The 19,886-nt window shown below is 42.5% G+C and overlaps 1 protein-coding gene across 2 annotated transcripts in view; it reads left to right on the top strand.

The window, feature by feature from the left end:
• Positions 1-3,489: 3,489 nt before the first annotated feature.
• PIK3CB (phosphatidylinositol-4,5-bisphosphate 3-kinase catalytic subunit beta) overlaps positions 3,490-19,886 on the top strand; it is a 99,896-nt gene continuing 83,499 nt past the window's right edge. Inside the window, exon 1 of one of the 2 annotated variants that reach the window (XM_083506355.1) lies at positions 3,490-3,779. The gene's annotated coding sequence lies outside the window, so the exon portion shown is untranslated. The remainder of the gene's footprint in view (positions 3,780-19,886) is intronic. The other variant, XM_083506353.1, reaches the window with a different exon arrangement.

Here is a 19,886-nt window from a genome sequence, read left to right as displayed (position 1 = left end):
TGAAGCTCTCCAGTAAGTGGGAGTCCACCACCCCTCTAGGTAAAGGTAAAGGGACCCCTGACAGTTAAGTCCAGTCGTGGACGACTCTGGGGTTGCAGCGCTCATCTCGCTTTACTGGCCTAGGGAGCCGGCATTTGTCCGCAGACAACTTCCAGGTCATGTGGTCAGCATGACTAAGCCACTTCTGGTGAACCAGAGCAGCGCACAGAAACACCGTTTACCTTCCCACCAGAGTGGTACCTATTTATTTACTTGCACTTTAACGTGCTTTCGAACTGCTAGGTGGGCAGGAGCTGGGACAGAGCAACGGGAGCTCACTCTGTCATGGGGATTTGAACCGCTGACCTTCTGATCGGCAAGCCCTAGGCTCTGTGGTTTACACCACAGCGCCACCCACGTCCCTACCACCCCTCTAGGTTTGTCCATAATGTTTGACAAAATCTACCCTCCTGTAACTTAAGCCTATTGGGCTTAGTCCTGGTCTGTGGGCTAAGAACAAGTCGTCTTTGCCCTCTTCTTCATGGCAGCCTTTCTGGCATTTGAAGAGTGCTATCATATCCAGTGCCACCAAGCGATGGCTGGTGTTGGTACTGATGCACTCAGTCCACAGCCTACAGAGGTCTCAGACTCTGAGCTTTCATTTTATAAAGAAGCAATACTTCAGCTCTCCTAGAAAGGAAGTTATGGAACAAAAGGTGCAAGTACCATGCTAAGAGATTTCTGAGAGATGAGTCAGCCTGACTACTCCTGCCTTTCAGTGTTTTGAGCGAATGAGTGAAGTCAGAGTTGTGACGGGTGAGTGAGTTGTTTGGACACCAGGGGGTTAGGAATCCCCCTCCCTATTTCCCCCTCCCCTTCAGTGCACTTTCCCATTGCTTCTGTCTCATTTCCTAACCCTTGGAAATTCAAATTTCCCTTTTTCCTAGCAACTAGAATGCATCTTTACTGGTTTGGTTTCATCTGAGGCTTGAGAAGAATGCATTTACCGGTAAGGAAAACATACCTATAAGCCCAATATATGATAGCTTGCGATCAGACTTCAAAGGAGACAAGGGAACAAAAAAATAGTTAATTAGCTCCCTGCTCTACTTTCTTATGCTGCTGGAAATTTTATAGGACAACAATTTCTAAATAGGCTCTAGGACTACCACCAGCTGGACAATCAACTAATTACAACTCCAGGTCTACTCATTCAATCATTTAGTAACTCTGCCCTCATTTTTCCTCTCTTGAAAAATAATATAATTTCATGTTGTGACTGAATCTAAACCTTTAGATTTCCTACTGTGGCTCCACCCCTCCAGCCAACAAACCAATGGCAGATGGAGGGTGTGACAAAGTGGGGATGGTATGGAAATAAGAGCCTAGCTGCTTTGAAACACAGGTGTGGTGTGACTAGAACTTCTGCAGCTTGAGGGAAGGGTCTTCAGAAGGCTAATTGTGTAGAAGTCTGAGGTCACAAGGCGACATTCTTGGCAATGGCACCTCAGCTTTGCGACATACTCCACCGCCGCCATCCAGAGGTTTGGCTCGCACCAGCTATCTTTTGGCTGAAGATCTTCCTGAAGACTTGGAGCCTAATTCTGCAGAAAGGCAGGATATGAAGCCTGGGGACCCAAGGTGGGATGGCAATGGTGCCTCAGATTTGGAACATTATTATAACACACACACACACCCCGAAGTTTGGCTGGTATCAACATTGTCTAACTTTTGGCATTGGCTGAAGCTTGTCTTCCTCTTTCAGTCCTTTTGATAATGAGACCTTTGATCTATGTAATATGGTGGACTTATTTTGAAAAGCACATTTAGACTGATTTATGTATTGTGTCTTCCATGTTTTGATCTTTGCATTCTAAAGCTTTGTATCTGCCTTGAGATCTGCCTAGAGGAATATAAATGGCTTAAATAAATAAAATGGAAGACAAAATGCAATAGAATACCTTGATACAAGCTAAGCAAAGATTCTGCCTCCCCCCAAAATGATTTATAGGTGGTACATGACACCAGTCAAGCTTGAAAAAATTTACCATCTGCCCGACAATAAATGTTGGAAATGTAATGAGACTGAAGGTACATTCTTTCACCTTTGGTGGACGTGCCCAAGGATTAAGACATTCTGGGAGATGATTTATAATGAAATGAAAAAGGTATTTAAATATACCTTCCTTAAGAAACCAGAGGCCTTTCTCCTGGGCATGGTCGGCCAATTGGTGCTAAAGAAGGATAGAACTTTTTTTATGTATGCAACAACAGCAGCAAGAATACTCATCGCGAAGTATTGGAAGACACAAGATTTACCCACCAGGGAAGAATGGCAGATGAAGTTGATGGACTATATGGAACTGGCGGAAATGACTGGCAGAATCCGAGACCAGGGAGAAGAGTCAGTGGAAGAAGACTGGAAAAAGTTTAAAGACTATTTACAGAAACACTGTAAAATTAATGAATGTTAGAATAATGTTGGAATGAAGTTATATGGCTTTAGTAGCAATGTTATAAGGAATTAAGTATAAATAGATTAATAGAATATTAAAGGAAAAATAAGGTTAGAATGTGTTAAGATAATTATAGGATAGAAAACAGAGGAAGATGGAAAGGAATTGCTGAAACAACTAACAGAAGTGGAATACAAAAAGGGAGGTGTGAGGAGGTCATGGAAATAAGTGAATGAAGGATAAGATACTGAAATTGTTTGATGTGTTTTAAACTGTTTTTGTTTGGCTATGTTAGTTTAATGTGTCAGTGTTATGTAGTGTTTTTGTACTGTATTGTATTGTTCTTTTTTTTGTAGTGTTGTGTTTAAATTGTTGGAAAAGTAATAAATATATATATATTTTTTAAAAAAGATTCTGCCTCCCCCCTCCCCCCGCCGCCTCAGGGTTTCTCACTCTTAAAGTCTGTGATGCTTTTACATCTGCCATTTTGTTATTTTTTTCTGTTTTCATTGCTGCTTTAAAGTTCTTGCTGCATTGTAGCTCTGTTAGCTGCCGTGCATTGAAATAGATGTATTGAAGGATGGAGTACAGATGTACAGAGTAAATACATTCATTTGTCTAAGATCTCCCTGTCCAAGCTGAGGTAATAATAGAAGGAGTGAGTCAGTGTGGTATTGTAGGATGACTATAGCCTTCTGGTCTTGCACTCTAAATAAACTTTTTTTTTTTTGTCTGTGTGAATGGCACTTGCCCATGAGTAAGCATCCCATAATCCGTTGTTTACATCCAGAGGTCCTGGGCAGTTATTTTTAGAGAGCATGTTTTGGTCTAAAGTAATGCTGCATCTTTATTTTGCTTCTGTGCTTTTAGGGCAATCTTCAAACGGATGACTGCGCTCATAGATCTCTGCATATCTTTCAGGCACCGCTCAGTTGCTAAAACTATTCATCCAGCATTCTTACCTTTCTACTCATCAAAGCAGCTAAACTATTTCTTTGCTGTCCTTTGCCACTGCCCTCCTCCAGGCAGGGAAAGAGGAGGGGTTTTCTATTCCCTTCCAGTCTCCGATCGATGACTGTTTTGAGTGTTTGTATCAGGGATTCAGGGTTCCTAACAGCGCTTTTGTTTCTGTTTCACACAAATCTGTATGGTGAAGCCCCAGCCCCATTTTCTTCTTCTGTATTCCGAACAGATATACAGAAAAAGAGCTGAAAAGAAAAAAAAGTACAGCAATCATGACTTTATAGGAAGAATGGCATGCCTCTCTGTGGCTTACTCGTGTTAATGGAAACCTAACCAGAGAACCCAGAAGAAGAAACCTACAGAATCAGAACCTGGACAAAGGTAGGAACTTAAATTCTTTATTGTTTTTTCTTTATTAACAAACCAATGCCATTTATTAACAACTGCCCCTCTCTTTATGAAGTATTGTGTCATGTGTGTTGTACTCTGTGCCCTTGTCCCTTTCAGCTTCTTCTACTGGAAATTACAAACCTGCACAGGTGAAATTTAGAGAAAGATTACATATTTCTATAAGAGAAATAAGGTGGGCAAAGATATTAATACTATGATTTTTTGATGTGCAACAGGAAGAATAATACAGAGAAAAGAACAAGGCAAACTCAGTGAAGAAGAACTAATAATAGTTTTGTGGCACTTTAAAGACTAACCAATTTTATTTTTCATGGACTGTGGCACACACAACAGACGCATAAATAGTTGGTAGGTGTGGATGCACACACTTTGAGGGGGGGGAACTCTTGTAGTAAACAGTGAAAGCTAAAAAATGCAAGGGGTACACTGTGACATTTCTATACAGAAGGTTATACCTGATCAAATTGTAAACCAGAATCCTAACAAAATATCTGTTAAACATTAGAGAGAAAGTTACACTTTGGGTAACCATTAGGTATCCAACAGCTGTGTTACTTTTGTTTTAGGAGGGGTGAAGTTCAAAGATTGGGCATTGATAGCCTGTTGCCTGAACCCAGGCTTGTGACTGAGCTCTCTTCAGACTAACTGTAAATTGTAACCAAGGTTTGTTCTTAGGCATTCACTCTAAGCCAAGGTTTGACTAAGGCTGCGTTCAGGCATTGGTTTTATCCTGTTAGGTTCACTGGCTTCTGTCCCAATTTCTAACATTCCTTTTACACTGCAGTACCTGTGGCTTTTGACTGAAATAGTGCCATGTCATGGTAAATGTTAAATGGTGGGAAAGAACTGTATGCCAGGAAACTGCTCCAAATTTCATCATGTGAAATTACAAGCAAAACTGTGATTTTCTGTGTCAACAGGGTTGCAAATGCATTTTTTCCTGGAAACAATTAACACGAAAGGGAGTGCAAAACTTCCATCGGGTTTCCAGAAGCGGGTTTCACATTGTGTGAAAGGTCAGACAAAATGTGGAAATGAATCAGTAAGGAAATGTCAGGGAAATGGAATAAAGTACTGCCTGAATGCAGCCTTAGTGTGAATTGCAAACTAGGCCATTGATACACAACCCAGTGGCTGAGTCACTTAATTCAATGTTTTTCTTGTTGCTAGTCTTGCCGTACAAGACCTTCCGGGATAATATATCTCAGGGGTGGCCAACCTTTTTGGCCAGTGAGCACATTTTGAATTTTGAAAGAGTGCTGGGAACACCAGTCACAAAAAAACTGCTGTATCTTCATATAATTAAAAGTACATGGAGCACTCGTGCTACAAGGGGCATTGTGGCAACAGTAGCACCCTTGTGTTTTTGCTTTGTTTTTAATTGTAGGAAGTGTGCATTTTGGGTACTGAAAATGTGAATGCACCCTCTCCAAAGTGGGAGGGAGAAAAGCAGTTTAAAAATGATCCTGGCACGGACTTGCAGTGATGTTATAGCTCAATGCATTCAGTACTAGAGGAACGACTTGCTGCAGTTTACTAGCAACTTGGCTCAGTAGTTTGATGGTTGAGAAATCTGTGATTTTCCCTGCCATGAAAATGCTTGATGGATGAAATGGTGTGGTTTTAGTAACAGCTGCACAGTTCCCCATTAAGTCAGTTACAGCATCTGGAAAATCCCTTTAATCTCACATATTGGGTTCAGCAGGATATATACCCCATAAAACTTTAAATGTTTGTAACGTGTTACTGTATATTGTTGTAAACCACTTGGAGGTTTGCTTCTTTTTGCAATCTAGCAATAGATTAATCTTATTATAAATAAAATATATAAAACTTCATGTATATTTTTTTATGTAAGCCATTCTGGTCTGCATGCAAATGTATTCTAAGGTGCCCTTCATACTGTTAATGCACTCGCCGCCTCTTCATGCAATAACAGCCTCCAAGGCCAGTGCTAACTGGTTTGGCTTCCTTGTGGAGCAAAAATTGCTATGTACATAATAGCATTTCTGTATTTTTTATTGATTGATTCTGTAATATTTGAGTTTATAAATATACCAATGGAGTATAGGTGAAGATGGACAACATAGCACAGTAATTGCATTCAGGTTCCGAGAGGGAGAGAGAGAGAGAGAGAGAGAGAGAGAGAGAGAGAGAGAGAGAGATGTGAAATCAGAAAGGTGCCTCCCAGTCTGCAGCGCTCTCTCGCTCTCTCGCTCTCTCTGCCTCTCCTTGAATCATGTTACTATTGTTCTCTGTTCACAAGACCTCATGACCCACCTGTAGAGAAAGCCCAAAATGCTATCTCTTTAAAAGTCCTGGTGTACCTGGTACAATGTTCCCGTCTTCCTCACTCATATGAATCATCACATACCTGTCACATTTTACGCATCCTCCCTGTGGAGAGACTGGATTTTCCCTTCGATGGTTTCTGTCTACTGGGAAATCTTGTCCAGTTCCCACTGTTTCCATCTTTCAGGGTGGTTCTGTGTATCTGTTGGAAATGTAATGTAGTGTTGAAACTTTGGCCCTAGAGAGGTGCTCAAGACCATATAGGCGTAACTGGGATGTGGGTGGTGCTGTGGTCTAAACCACTGAGCCTCTTAGGCTTGCCAATCAGAAGGTCAGCAGTTCGAATCCCCATGACAGAGTGAGCTCCCATTGCTCTGTCCCAGCTCCTGCCAACCTAGTAGTTCGAAAGCCCACCAATACAAGTAGATAAATAGGTACCGCTGTGGCGGGAAGGTAAATGGTGTTTCTGTGCACTCTGGCTTCTGTCACGGTGTTCCGTTGTGCCAGAAGCTGTTTAGTCATGCTGGCCACATGATCCAGAAAGCTGTCTGTGGACAAACAGTGGCTCCCTCAGCCTAAAAACGAGATGAGCGCCACACTCCATAGTTACCTTTGACAGGACTTAACTGTCCAGGGTCCTTTACCTTTACCTTTTTACCTTATAGGCATATCACTTACGATGCATGGTGGATCAGCTGAAGTTGATTTGTCTGTTGCTGTTACTAGTCTATTGATTTTTCGTTTTATGAATGGTTTCACTGTTTTAATATGGAAACTGTAACCCACCTCAGGAGCCTTTGGATGAAAGTCAAAAATTAAAAAGCAGTAAATAAATACTGCTTGGATAATCCATACCCTACCAAACTCCCCATTCAATTCCACAGAGTTAAAATGGGGAAACTCAGCGGCTTTCTAGATCAGTGTTCCTCAGCCTTGGGTCCCAAGATGTTGTTGAACTACAATTCCCATCCTCTGCAGCCATCTTCGCTGACAGTCACGGATTATGCCAGATGTAGTCCAACAATAGAGGGATGCGGGTGGCGCTGTGGGTTAAACCACAGAGCCTAGGACTTGCTGATCAGAAGGTTGGCGGTTCGAATCCCCGCAACGGGGTTAGCTCCCGTTGCTCGGTCCCTGCTCCTGCCAACCTAGCAGTTCGAAAGCACCTCAAAGTGCAAGTAGATAAATAGGTACCGCTCCAGCGGGAAGGTAAACGCCGTTTCCGTGTGCTGCTCTGGTTTGCCAGAAGCGGCTTAGTCATGCTGGCCACATGACCCGGAAGCTGTACGCCGGCTCCCTCAGCCAATAAAGCGAGATGAGCGCCGCAACCCCAGAATCGGCCACGAATGGACCTAATGGTCATGGGTCCCTTTACCTTTACCTAGTCCAACAATATCTGGGGACCCAACGGGTTATACAACCAATATTAGAAAATTTATCCAGATTATTTGGGAAGCTTGCAGGATATCGCATTGTGAAGTAAAGATCCTTGCAAGGAATCAGAGTACTTATAAAAGGATTTTGGTGAGGAGTCCTAGATTAAAATAGAAGGGTATTAAAAGCACTTGATAAATGTCAGTGTCTTATTCTCGGGATGTGGGTGTTGTATTCGTGTTTGTCCACACACACACACGTGTAGGAGTTTTGACAGGAGGAAAGAAACAGTCAGACATGACACAGCTCTTAAAACTCTACCTCCTCTTTGTTATGTCTACTAGTATGTGTTCTGCCCCTCTGCATCATTTTCTGTGTGGGAGGAGAGAAAGTGGCAGATCCCTATCTTTCCTGGTAAGACTAGCTTCCTGGTACAAGTACTGTCCACACCTACATAGAGCTGGAAAATACGCACAGGGCACACCGTCTCCTGCTTCAGCAGATTCCCTCCTACCAACCGCCTGAACTTTTTTTTTTTTTTTTTTTTTTTTTTGCTGCATTTAGATGGAAAGAATAAAACTGGAAATACCTATCATAATATTGGCCGTGTAACAGGTACAGGGAAGACCAAGGCATCATCTCAGTCACAACCACCCACTTCAATGACCTTTCCAATGACTGCCTTATTCATTCTACCTTTGATTGTGGCATTCTATTTGTCAACTGGTGAATATTTCATTGATGCATTTTATGTATTAAAAAGCCACATTTCTGGGCCATGTCTTCTTGGCTGACCTGCTATTTTGAGTTTATGGCTTACTATCTTTAGTGTATGGGTCTGGTAAATATTTGGCATGGTGCACACTGATGTTTCAAGCAATACTGAATACCAAAGGGTCCTTCCAGGCAACAAGATGGAATGGCTGTTCACCTTGATTTGTTTGAAGGGCAATTAGGTGTTTATTGAGCATTCATTCTGGTTTGTTTGCAGGGAGATTATACTAGGTTGCATCAAGATACTGTTACCCTTCACTTTCCATTGCATTTTCCTGTCGCTTTCCTTATATCAAAAAGTCTGATACTTTGGGTAGGGGCATTGCTGTACAAGAACTCCAAATCAATTTTGATTGTGCAACCTGAATTGATGTGCCTTCTATTTTGATCTTCCAGCTATCCTGTTTTCACTGTTTATTTAGGTTCCATCCAATCCTTTCCCACATCCTTCATAGCCTGGAACATGTTTAAAAAGAGCTGCCATCATCTTAATGTACAAGGCAGCAATGCTGAAAATGGAAATGCCTGGCTGCATGCTGTGCAACTAGCAGCAGTGATAACTGATTTTTGAAACCCACATTTCCCCCACTTGTATGCTCATAAATGTACCTTCTTTGGCTCCATCCCTTCTCTCCTCCCTCCCCCAGTATTTGATGGGGATGCTTATCCCTTTTGTGACCTCTGTGGTTTTAGTAAATAATAACATGCAGACTTTTACCACATGCCTATTATGCTGAATTAGAGAGCAACTTGGTGACATCAGCCCATCACTGTGTTTTCTCCTTGAACAGAACCAACATTTAAAGTATTGTAGTTTTCAGTTCTACACTCAGTGCTACACTCAATATGCCAGCAAGTTTGGAAAACTCAGCAGTGGACAGAGGATTGGAGAAGATCAGTCTACATCCCAATCCCAAAGAAGGGCAGTGCCAAAGAATGCTCCAACTACCACACAATTGCACTCATTTCACACACTAGCAAGGTTATGCTGAAAACTCTACAAGGTAGGCTCAAGCAGTATGTGGACCGAGAACTCCCAGAAGTGCAAGCTGGATTTAGAAGAGGCAGAGGAACCAGAGACCAAATTGCAAACATGCGCTGGATTATGGAGAAAGCTAAAGAGTTCCAGAAAGACATCTACTTCTGCTTCATTGACTATGCAAAAGCCTTTGACTGTGTCGACCACAGCACACTATGGCAAGTTCTTAAAGAAATGGGAGTGCCTGATCACCTCATCTGTCTCCTGAGAAATCTCTATGTGGGACAAGAAGCTACAGTTAGAACTGGATATGGAACAACTGACTAGTTCAAAATTGGGAAAGGAGTACGACAAGGCTGTATATTGTCTCCCCGCTTATTTAACTTATATGCAGAATTCATCATGCGAAAGGCTGGGCTGGATGAATCCCTAGCCAGAATTAAGATTGCTGGAAGAAATATCAAAAACCTCAGATATGCAGATGACATAACCTTGATGGCAGAAAGTAAGGAGGAATTAAAGAACCTTTTAATGAGGGTGAAAGAGGGGAGCGCAAAATATAGTCTGAAGCTCAACATCAAAAAAAACGAAGATCACAGCCACTGGTCCCATCACCTTCTGGCAAATAGAAGGGGAAGAAATGGAGGCACTGAGAGATTTTATTTTCTTGGGCTCCATGATCACTGCAGATGGTGACAGCAGCCACAAAATTAAAAGACGCCTGCTTCTTGGGAGAAAAGCAATGACAAACCTAGACAGCATCTTAAAAAGCAGAGACATCACCTTGCCAACAAAGGTCCGTATAGTTAAAGCTATGGTTTTCCCAGTAGTGATGTATGGAAGTGAGAGCTGGACCACAAAGAAGGCTGATCACCGAAGAATTGATGATTTTGAATTATGGTGCTGGAGGAGACTCTTGAGAGTCCCATGGACTGCAAGAAGATCAAACCTATCCATTCTGAAGGAAATCAGCCCTGAGTGCTCACTGGAAGGACAGATCGTGCAGCTGAGGCTCCAATACTTTGGCCACCTCATGGGAAGAGAAGACTCCCTGGAAAAGACCCTGATGTTGGGAAAGATGGAGGGCACAAGGAGAAGGGGGCGACAGAGGACGAGATGGTTGGCCAGTGTTCTCGAAGCTACCAGCATGAGTTTGACCAAACTGCAGGAGGCAGTGGAAGACAGGCGTGCCTGGCGTGCTCTGGTCCATGGGGTCACGAAGAGTTGGACACGACTAAACGACTAAACAACAACAAAGTTTTCAGTTCTAGGCATATTTGCATCCCAGCATACATTTTAAAGAACAACACATACAACAATGTGGTGGTGGTGGTGATTATGGTAGAAAACTTTTATATGCTGCCCCACTATTGATACTTGTAGATGACGTGCGTTCAAAGTCATCTTTTTAAGATATCTGGCACCTTACCTTCCTCCCCAGCCCCCTAATGTTTTTCATTCTCCATCTCACCTCATTTCTACCCTGGGTTAATCACAGGTGGCAGAGGGGAAGAGATCTAGTATAGATGTGGGGCATTGTTAAGCTTGGTGTGGAGTTTGGTTCAGGAGGAGGCTCAAGGGTTGCTATGTTCTCACCCATATCCATGAATTCATATGTCTTTATTTATTACACCTATCTACCACCTCCCCCCGCCTGCCTGCCGGGGAGCTCAAGATGGTGTATATGGCTATCGCCTCACAACAACCCTGTGAGGTAGGCCAGGCTGAGAGACAGTGACTGGCCCAAGGTCACCCAGTGAGCTTCTTGGCTGTGTGGGTATGCAAATCCTGTTATCCAGGAACACCACCTCATTGGCTCTCTAAATAGACAATGTTGTGGTTCACTGCAAGCAATTTCTCCTATTTGTTCCAGGTTATCTTCAAGGATGTCTCTCCTATTATATCTTGTTGCCTACACATGAAAGGTCCCCCTTTCCTCACACTTGAGGCTCGCAAAACAAAGGGGATGTGGGTAGCAAAATTACTGCTGAATAAGCTCAGCCCTTTTAAACCTCAGCTTCAGAACATTAACTATGTTGACAGCTACCAGCAGAATTCAGGCAAAGAGATGTAAGGGGGAAGTGGAAAGAGCTCAGTGCCTTTTCTTTAACTGAAGACCAGTTGGAACACCTCTCCTTAGTTTCAGATTGGTACTGATTTAAAGAAAAGCGAGAATGGCTGTTGCTGAAAGCAACCCATTTTTAAAGTCACAGAAGAAGGGCAAAGTTAGTGTGGGTTTAAAATGTAATATTTAAATATGGAGTTAAACAATAACACTCCTGTTGCAAATTGCAATAAGGGTTAGATCTCCATGGAATACTTTAGGGCAATTCCTGTTCTGCTTTAGCGGAGTTACGTCATTGCTTCGGTCTAGCAGCTTTGCTTGCATTGGTTATAGAGTGGAATGCTGCAGCTTTGAATAGGCCTGCCCTGCTTCTTGGCTGATGTTACTGCAGGTAACACACATACATAACAACGAACTCTAAATTGGAACAAATCTGAGGAAACACTGCAGCTCTGGCAGAGACCATATATGGCAGTGATAACAATGAAATCACTTGTGCTTTTGAAATGGTTCTGGAGATTCCCAGATCTCTTAGATGGGTGACCCTAGGTTCTTGGTGATCATAGGAAGAGACTGCCTGCAGGATCAGACCCTAGGTTTATGCAGTCCAGCATTCTTGCCCCTGAAAGCCCTCAAGCAGAACCTCAATAGGCCTCTTCTGCTTTCTGGCTTGGTGGCTATTTCCTCATCTGCTGGTAGCAAATGTACCATGTTTTGTCTTACAATAGGATTTGTTAACCTTCTGTCTTGTAGGTTACTCAGAGGGTCATTCGGCATCTAGTGCTGCTTAGCACTGTCGTTAATTACTTAGGTTTACAAAATTGGAGAAGCAGTTGCAAATGCTTCAGAGCAGGGGTTCCTAAACCGTGGTTTGTCCATTAAAAACATACAGCATCTAATGCAGGACGTTGCAATGACTACGGGATTTTATTAAATTTCTTGATAGCGAATGGGGGTGGTGGAAGCAAGCACACCCAGACTTCTGAACCCAATCTAACAGCCCTTAAATTGGTCCAAGCCAAATCAAGGTGTTTTATGAAATGCTGAAATAATAATAATAATAATAATAATAATAATAATAATAATAATAGTTTATTTCCCCAGCCACTCTAGGTGGCTCCCAACAGAATATTTAAAACATCAAACATCAAAAACGTCCCTAAACAGGGCTGCCTTCAGATGTCTTCTAAAAGTCAGATAGTTGTTTATTTCCTTGACATCTGATGGGAGGGAGTTCCACAGGGTGGGTGCCACTACTGAGAAGACCCTCTGCCTGGTTCTCTGTAACTTCACTTCTCGCAGTGAGGGAAGGCCCTTGGAGCTGGACCTCAGCATCCAGGCTGAACAATGTGGGTGGAGACACTCCTTTAGATATATTGGGCCGAGGCCAGTGTTTACTCCCAGCCTTGGAAGTGTTAATTTACTGAATTTTTTTTAAAAAAATAAAAAATACTGTTTTTATTTATTTTCATGGTACAGAAGACAAATTTTGAGAAAACAATTGTTACAACAGTAGACAAGTAACTTGTCATGATAAAATTACTTATGCCAAGAATCAAAGTTCAGCCCCTCACCGGTTTTCCAACACCTGGCTATCTCCATATGCGCAGCAGTCAATAGAAAGGCTAAAAGGCCATCTTTAGTATAATCATGAGCAGATGGGATCCTAAACCCAAGTAATGCTAGTGCAGGGGATATTTCAATCATTTTGCTGTATATCAAGCTTATTTCTTTGAAGACAGCGTTCAGAAGGGTTTGATGATGTCACAACACTACCACATATGGAAATATGCACCTTTGACTGCGCATCCCCTCCCAACAATTGGGATTGACTTCCTTACATATTCGGGATGCCCAATGTACAATTTAGCACACAGGTCAGTTGTTGCCCAGGAAAGATGGAAATTTAATCATGCTGCCTTTTTGAAGGCTACCAGAAATAAATAGCAGTAAACACAGACTGTTGTGCCTCCTACATATACAGATACTATGACTCTGAGCAGATGTGATGAGTGGGAGGGTGTGTCATTGCATAATGCTCTCTGCATGTCAGAACAGCAAAATACTCTATTTAAAAACACAGCAGGAACTTGGCATCTAATTGAACACTCCCACAGAAAATACTAGTAATGGGAGGCAACAAATTCCAGTGGAAACCTGTGCATAGTCTTACATGGAAAATAAAAGCGATGTGTTTTTTCAAAGCAGCTAGTATAACAATAGCAACCATGTATACTTAAAATAGCAATTACTGCTAGGCATTCATGACACTATTGAAGGGTGTGCTTGTGTACATGAATGGTCAGAATCATCACAAGTGCTGGGATGAATGCACTGTGTTGTAAAAGCAACAAGGGGAATTCATATCCAGCCTATACAATAAATCATGGGGAGGAAACGTGAAAGTGATGGGTTAGGAAGTGAGGGATTGGTTCAGCTTCCTGAATATCGCTCTCCAACATTTGAAAGCACTCCCATTGGAATGAGTCACCTGTTAGGCAGTTTGTTTTGTTAGCAGAGCTAATGTAAAAGTTGAAAGGAGGGAGATGGAGAAATCGAGACATCCAAGTTCTCTCTGATACATTGCCAAAGAGAGTAGGTAAGAGTGCTCCATATTTTAATGAGATCAATCAGTAACTGGAAGGGAGAGCGGCACAGCAGCTTTAAAAATAGATGCAGGAAAGTGGGAGAAAAGCAATAACATTATTGACTGGCACTTTTTAAAGGCAATAATAGCTTCCCTCCTTGTTTAAGCTGCTACAGCTGCTGTTGTGGTGCTACTTAGTTCAATGCAAAAAGTAGCCTTTTTTGTAGCTGAACATCAATATATTGGACATTGCCTATATACCTAGTAAGAGTGGCTGGACTAGACCAGAACATTATTGGAAACCTTGGGAGTTCTGACAACAGGGGACCCAGGGATCACATGTACAAGCAAGGTATTTAATACAGCGGTACCTCGGGTTACATATGCTTCAGGTTACATGCACTTCAGGTTACAGACTCTGCTAACCCAGAAATATTACCTCAGGTTGAGAACTTTGCTTCAGGATGAGAACAGAAATCGTGTAGCGGCAGCAGGAGGCCCCATTAGCTAAAGTGGTGCTTCAGGTTAAGAACAGTTTCAGGTTAAGAATGGACCTCTGGAACGAATCAAGTACTTAACCTGAGGTACCACTGTACTTCTAAGACAGGGGATGAGATCCAGCAAGGCATCCCAGTAACAGCACTTAATCTAATGAGGAAACTACAGAACAGAACTAAATGCTCCCTAGTGATATTAAATAATTATTAAATCAATGGGATGCAATTATTATTGATTCTGCTTCCCTTCCTACTTAACCTTAGTTCATTAATACTTCAGAGCAGCAGTATATCAAGGCAGTAGCAGAAGGAGAGAAATAAGTGACCATGTGCAAGAAATAAGCTTGTATCTTATTTCTGTACACTGTGCTAGGGATTATTTTATTTTACAAATCTAGCCCTTGCTCTTCAACCAGTTACCAGGGCAGTTAAGATAATGTATCTAAGAAGAATGGTTCATGCAGGTAAGCAAACTAATGCTGGGCAAGGTTTTAAAAAACCTACACTCCACAGCTGGTGGTTGTATATTAGAGTAATCTAATATGCCTTATCTTCTCGTTGCAATCACCTCCCTCTGAATTAAGACAGGTGCTAATATTGATGGAGCTTATGTAGCCACACTATAAGAGGCTTGAGCAAGTTCATTTGAATTTTTAAATTATTTTTGGTGGTGTTGGAAGGCATGGTGGCAAAATGGCACTGGGCATGTACAGAGAGCAGCTTTAGGGCAGTGCCATCATGGGCAAGCTTGTAAAACTGCTTCATTTCCCCCACACATTTATTGTTATGTGTGGCACAGTGACTATAAGCGGTATTGAATTTATAGAACTGAAGAGAAGTATTATTTATTTAAAAATCAAATAAATCGATTGCAGGATTTTTGTGCACTTCTAAGCAGCCCTTTATAGTCAAAAGCACACAGGCCTTCCTTACAGCATGTTTGCATCATTGGTCTTACGTGTGTTACCTGAACAGGCATCCCAGGTGAACAAAGAGATGAAGCTTTTCATCTCTGCTTATTTGATTATTGGTTTTAAATCAATATGTTCTTATGCAGGTATTAAAACTGTCTATTGCAATGTTGTTCCACCAGATACTTTGCAGTAAACTTTGCAGTTAACTGTGTTAGCAAAGAACCAATACTGCTAAGAGCTGCTAATCTCTAGGGACATCATCTGCTCTCGGTAATCAAAGCCTGAAATTCGTTTGTCCGACACCTGCCTTTACTGTCTGGTGCGGATGTCAGTTGAGCCGTTCTTTTTTGGTGTCCTTCTCCCTCAGTTGTGCAGCTGGAAGAAACAAAGGGAAGTTTATCACAGAGAATAGAAAGCAGGAAAAGGCTGCAACGAAAGAACAGCTGCCTCAAACACCTCAATAGTCTATTCCTCTCGCGGCTCTAGCAACAACAAAGTGCTCACTGTACTGCTGTATGATAATTTTAGCTCTCCATCTTGGGGAAGAATGGCTTGTGGTCAGCTCTGGCATCATGAGACAGCAGCTCATAGGATCAGATGCCAGGTTCCCTGATCATAGGACTGAGTAGCAAGGTCCCAGTGCCAGGGGAAGCTAGGCTAAGATTACAGAACTTTTTCCAGCCCAGGGGCTGCATTCTCTCCTGGCTAACCATTGGAGGTAGAGACTGTGTGTCACTGGTTGATTGGCCCACTATACCTCCTCCTCCTATTTGAGCTCTCTCTCTCTCTCTCTCTCTCTCTCTCTCTCTCTCTCACACACACACACACACATATATCCATTCAAACCACATCTTTATGTAAACACGCATATATACCTAACACCCAAAATATGCTTCAGAAAAGCAGTTTAGCCTTTTCACTCTACGGAGGTCACCGACAGCAACAGAGCTTTGATATAACCGGGGGGGGGGGGCACCCTAGTCTCTTAAGACACTTTATCCTCTGCATAGGGTTGCCATATTTCAAAAAGTGAAAATCCAGACACAAAAGTTGTTGAGCTTTTTTCTTCTTTTATCTTTTCTTTTTGGGCAGGGTTATTGTTTTTAAGGAAAGCCAAAAACAGTACTGCCGACATGGGTTGCCATACGCCCGGAATTTCTGCGATTTCTGCCCGGACACTGCTTCTGACTGCAGTATTCCGGCTATGTCCGGGAAATTCTGGACGTATAGCAACCCTGCCCTTGTGGAGCTCCAAGAGTGCAAAAGGAAAAGCTGGACAGAGTCTTAGTAGGAAAGGAATAGAGCTTATTTCAAATCCTGTTCTCCCTGCAGTGTGAGATTGGTTGGCACTTGTGGAGTTTCTCTTACTACATCCATATACCCTATCTTTCCTCCAAAGGAGCTCAAGGTGGCCTATGTGATTCTCTGCCACCTCATTTCCTCTCACAACAACCCTGTGAGGTAGGTTAGGCTAAGAGATGGTGAGTGACCCATGATTACCCTGTGAGGATCATTCCAGCATGGGGATTTAAACCCTGGTCTTCCAAGGGTCCTAGTCAAACACTCTAACCACTGAGCTACACAGGGGCACCTTGGGCCAAGCTATCAGTGTTGCTGTGTTAGCTCTTGTTCTTATGGCAGTGTTTTGCTTTTCCCTTGCAGCTCAGGATTCATATTATGCCAGCTGTAGTCATGCCACAGCATAGCAGTAGCATTGGACTTGTCTGCTCATCTGTGCATTAACCTTTTTAAACCCATCTGGCTATAATACAAAACTAAACTGCTTTGCTTCGAGTTTCTCAAAAGAAAACTGTGACCTGATACTTGTTTGGGGGAGGGGCACTTACCAGCACAAATTCATAAAGGCCCTCAGAGTTTAGATAATAAAAATGAAAATGCATAAAACCGGAGGAAAGAGAAACAATGTAAACTAACAACACCCTTAAGCACTGAAAGGATCAGCTGCAGAAATTTCAGAGCCGTAAGCAACCTTGGTTGGCGAAATCTTGGAAGACAGCTGAGCTGCTTGCAGACTGACAATAGAAGGGCGCCCATCTTGATATCTCATAGTGCTCTGTGAAAACAGAATATGTCAATTACAAGCATCTAACATGAACAGATCCTGCTCATCTCATTGTGAAAATCCAATATAATTTGGTGCTGGGATTGGGGTTCTGGGGCCAGGTGGGTTTCTGGTTGTTGAAATAGGGGGAACGCAAAGCATACAGGTATACTTGAGTGAGCTGATTTATGTTCTCTTGTACAAATTCCAGAAATATGGACCAGAGTGCATTGCTATTAGGATCAGTGTGTCAAAGTGGAATGGAATGACAAGGGTTCTTAGGCTCAACTTTTGTCTATTTGCTAAACTATTGGACTGAAGGAATGGGGTGTGATCTCTGGGTGATTTTAAAAACAGATAGAGAAGAGATTGCAAATTCACTCAATCAGAACATGATGGGAAAGGGGAAAACCTCCGTACCACTATTTGTAATTAGGTTAACAGGATTGTGGATTGGGCCGCCTGTGTATTTTTAGAAGGATTATCTTTGCTGTTAGTAGTCCAAGCAAGTTAGAGTGTGAGAATGAATATGTGTCTCCTCAGTCATCCAATAAACCTTCCAGACAAATTGTCATTCCTGGCATTTTTCAGATAAAAGAGCAGCACATACCTTACAAGGTGGGTTGGGGGGAGGAGAATTGTTTGGTTTGTGTTTGTATGCTTTAAGAAATGAGCTTCATTGGCTTTGAAGTAACATAAAATCTACCTAATTCCCACTTTCCAAAACAATCTGCAAACTGAAACACAGCCGTCCTTTGCAATTCACGCTTCTCCAAATTTTGCAATGCAGTTCTCCAGCCAAGTAAAGTGTCCAAAATGCAGGCACTAGGTAAAGTGTGTATAAAAATGCAGATATTCATGAGAATAACATACAAAAATGGTATATTCTATGGACTGTTGCTCTGGCCAAATGAAACATGATGTTTGTCATGTAATTTATCCTGGCATGCAAGATTCTAATGAAATAGCTGAGCTGGGGTTTCCGGGATTTAACCCTTTGTCCCTGCACTGGTCCTAATTGAGCATCAAGGGAGATGTGCTCCCATCCAACTGGATGCTGCGCTGAGTGGTCGGTCGGGCAAATAGATGGCCCTGCCCTGCCCCCCCCCCCGTGCCACCACAGATTGGCTCATTTGAAGGACGGGTTAGGTGGGAACCTGTGAGCCCCTGTGGTGGCTGGAGGAGATGGGGAAACAATCTAAAATGGCACTGCGCATCCAGGGGAGAGAGGCGGCGCCACATCGGGCTGCAACCGCCACTCACCAGCAAAATGGTAAGAAATGAGCCAAGATGGTACCAAATGGTACCAAGATGGTACCATGGATGGTAAATCCATGCCTGTAATTTGCAATGAGAGGAAAGTGTTAGCAAAGTCAATTAATGATGTAGATGGAGTCCAGATGGGAAAGTCTTGATAGCACTTTACTGAGAAAACTGCACAAACATAGTGCATATAGTAATTTGAGGAGAAAGGGTTTTGCCTTTCTTAGTTCCGACTTTGTACATAGCAGGGAGACATTCTGCCAAACATACACAGAAAAAAAATCCCTCAGAACTACACAGCTAGGCAGACAATGGGCTACCTAACTAGAGACCATCTCATTCTGCTTGGTTGCTGAGCAACCCCTCCAGCTGACTTTAACAGGAACAAAATTAACCTTAAGTAACAAACTGAATAGCACCTGCCATTGCACTTCCAGGACAAAGCACAAATTATTATTTCTACGTGACAGCCACTATGAGTATATGATTGAGTTCACATGATTTGTGCAATAACCCATTTCCTCTTCTGGAGACACGGGGCACTTTCTGTGAATTAGGTTTGGCGTTTCAAATGTAACACTTGTTCCCCCGCATTAATAAACTTCCTTCAGGTGATTCCCTAACGTACTATTGTCCTCAGCACTTCCACTCTGTTCTCAGTACATTGTGCAAGAAATCACGTGGCATTCTGGGCAGGCTGAAAATACTGTGGATATTTTTATGGCAAAAGGGTAATGAGTAATACAAAGGTAATGACTAATGCTTTTACTAAAAAGGAGAACTTCCACATGTTTCAGTTTCTGGGGTTTGGGTAATGTATTTCCCTCCACATCTTTACATTAGAACTGGATCCTCTCTCTGCACCAGGCAGAAATCAAGAGGAGATACTTCTGCCATGCAGCTGCTTCATAAAGAAAGTGATGGTCTCCTTGATTCTAATACAAGAGGCATTTTGTCTGTAGCTACCATTTGTTGAAAGACTAAGGGCCTGGGTAAACCCAAGTAACATCCAAGTTACCGATGAACAGTTTAAAAGCTAATGACACTTCATTCAACAGTCTCTTCAATGCTTCAGAAATGGCATGGTGATGCTGGTGCACTTTCGAAGCATGAAAGCCAACCTCCTCCATTCCCTTACATTATGTTATCTGCATCTTGGAACCAAACATGACCTTCTAATCCACCCTGACATACAGACTTCTTCAGTGGAGGTGGCAGTCCTGTATGGGGCAGCCACAGTCAACATGCTCAAACTTGGTACACTTAAGTG

The sequence above is a fragment of the Podarcis liolepis genome (assembly GCF_965112155.1).
Source record: "Podarcis liolepis genome assembly, chromosome: 5".
Taxonomy (NCBI): domain Eukaryota; kingdom Metazoa; phylum Chordata; class Lepidosauria; order Squamata; family Lacertidae; genus Podarcis; species Podarcis liolepis.
This window is presented reverse-complemented; position numbering and strand designations above follow the sequence as displayed.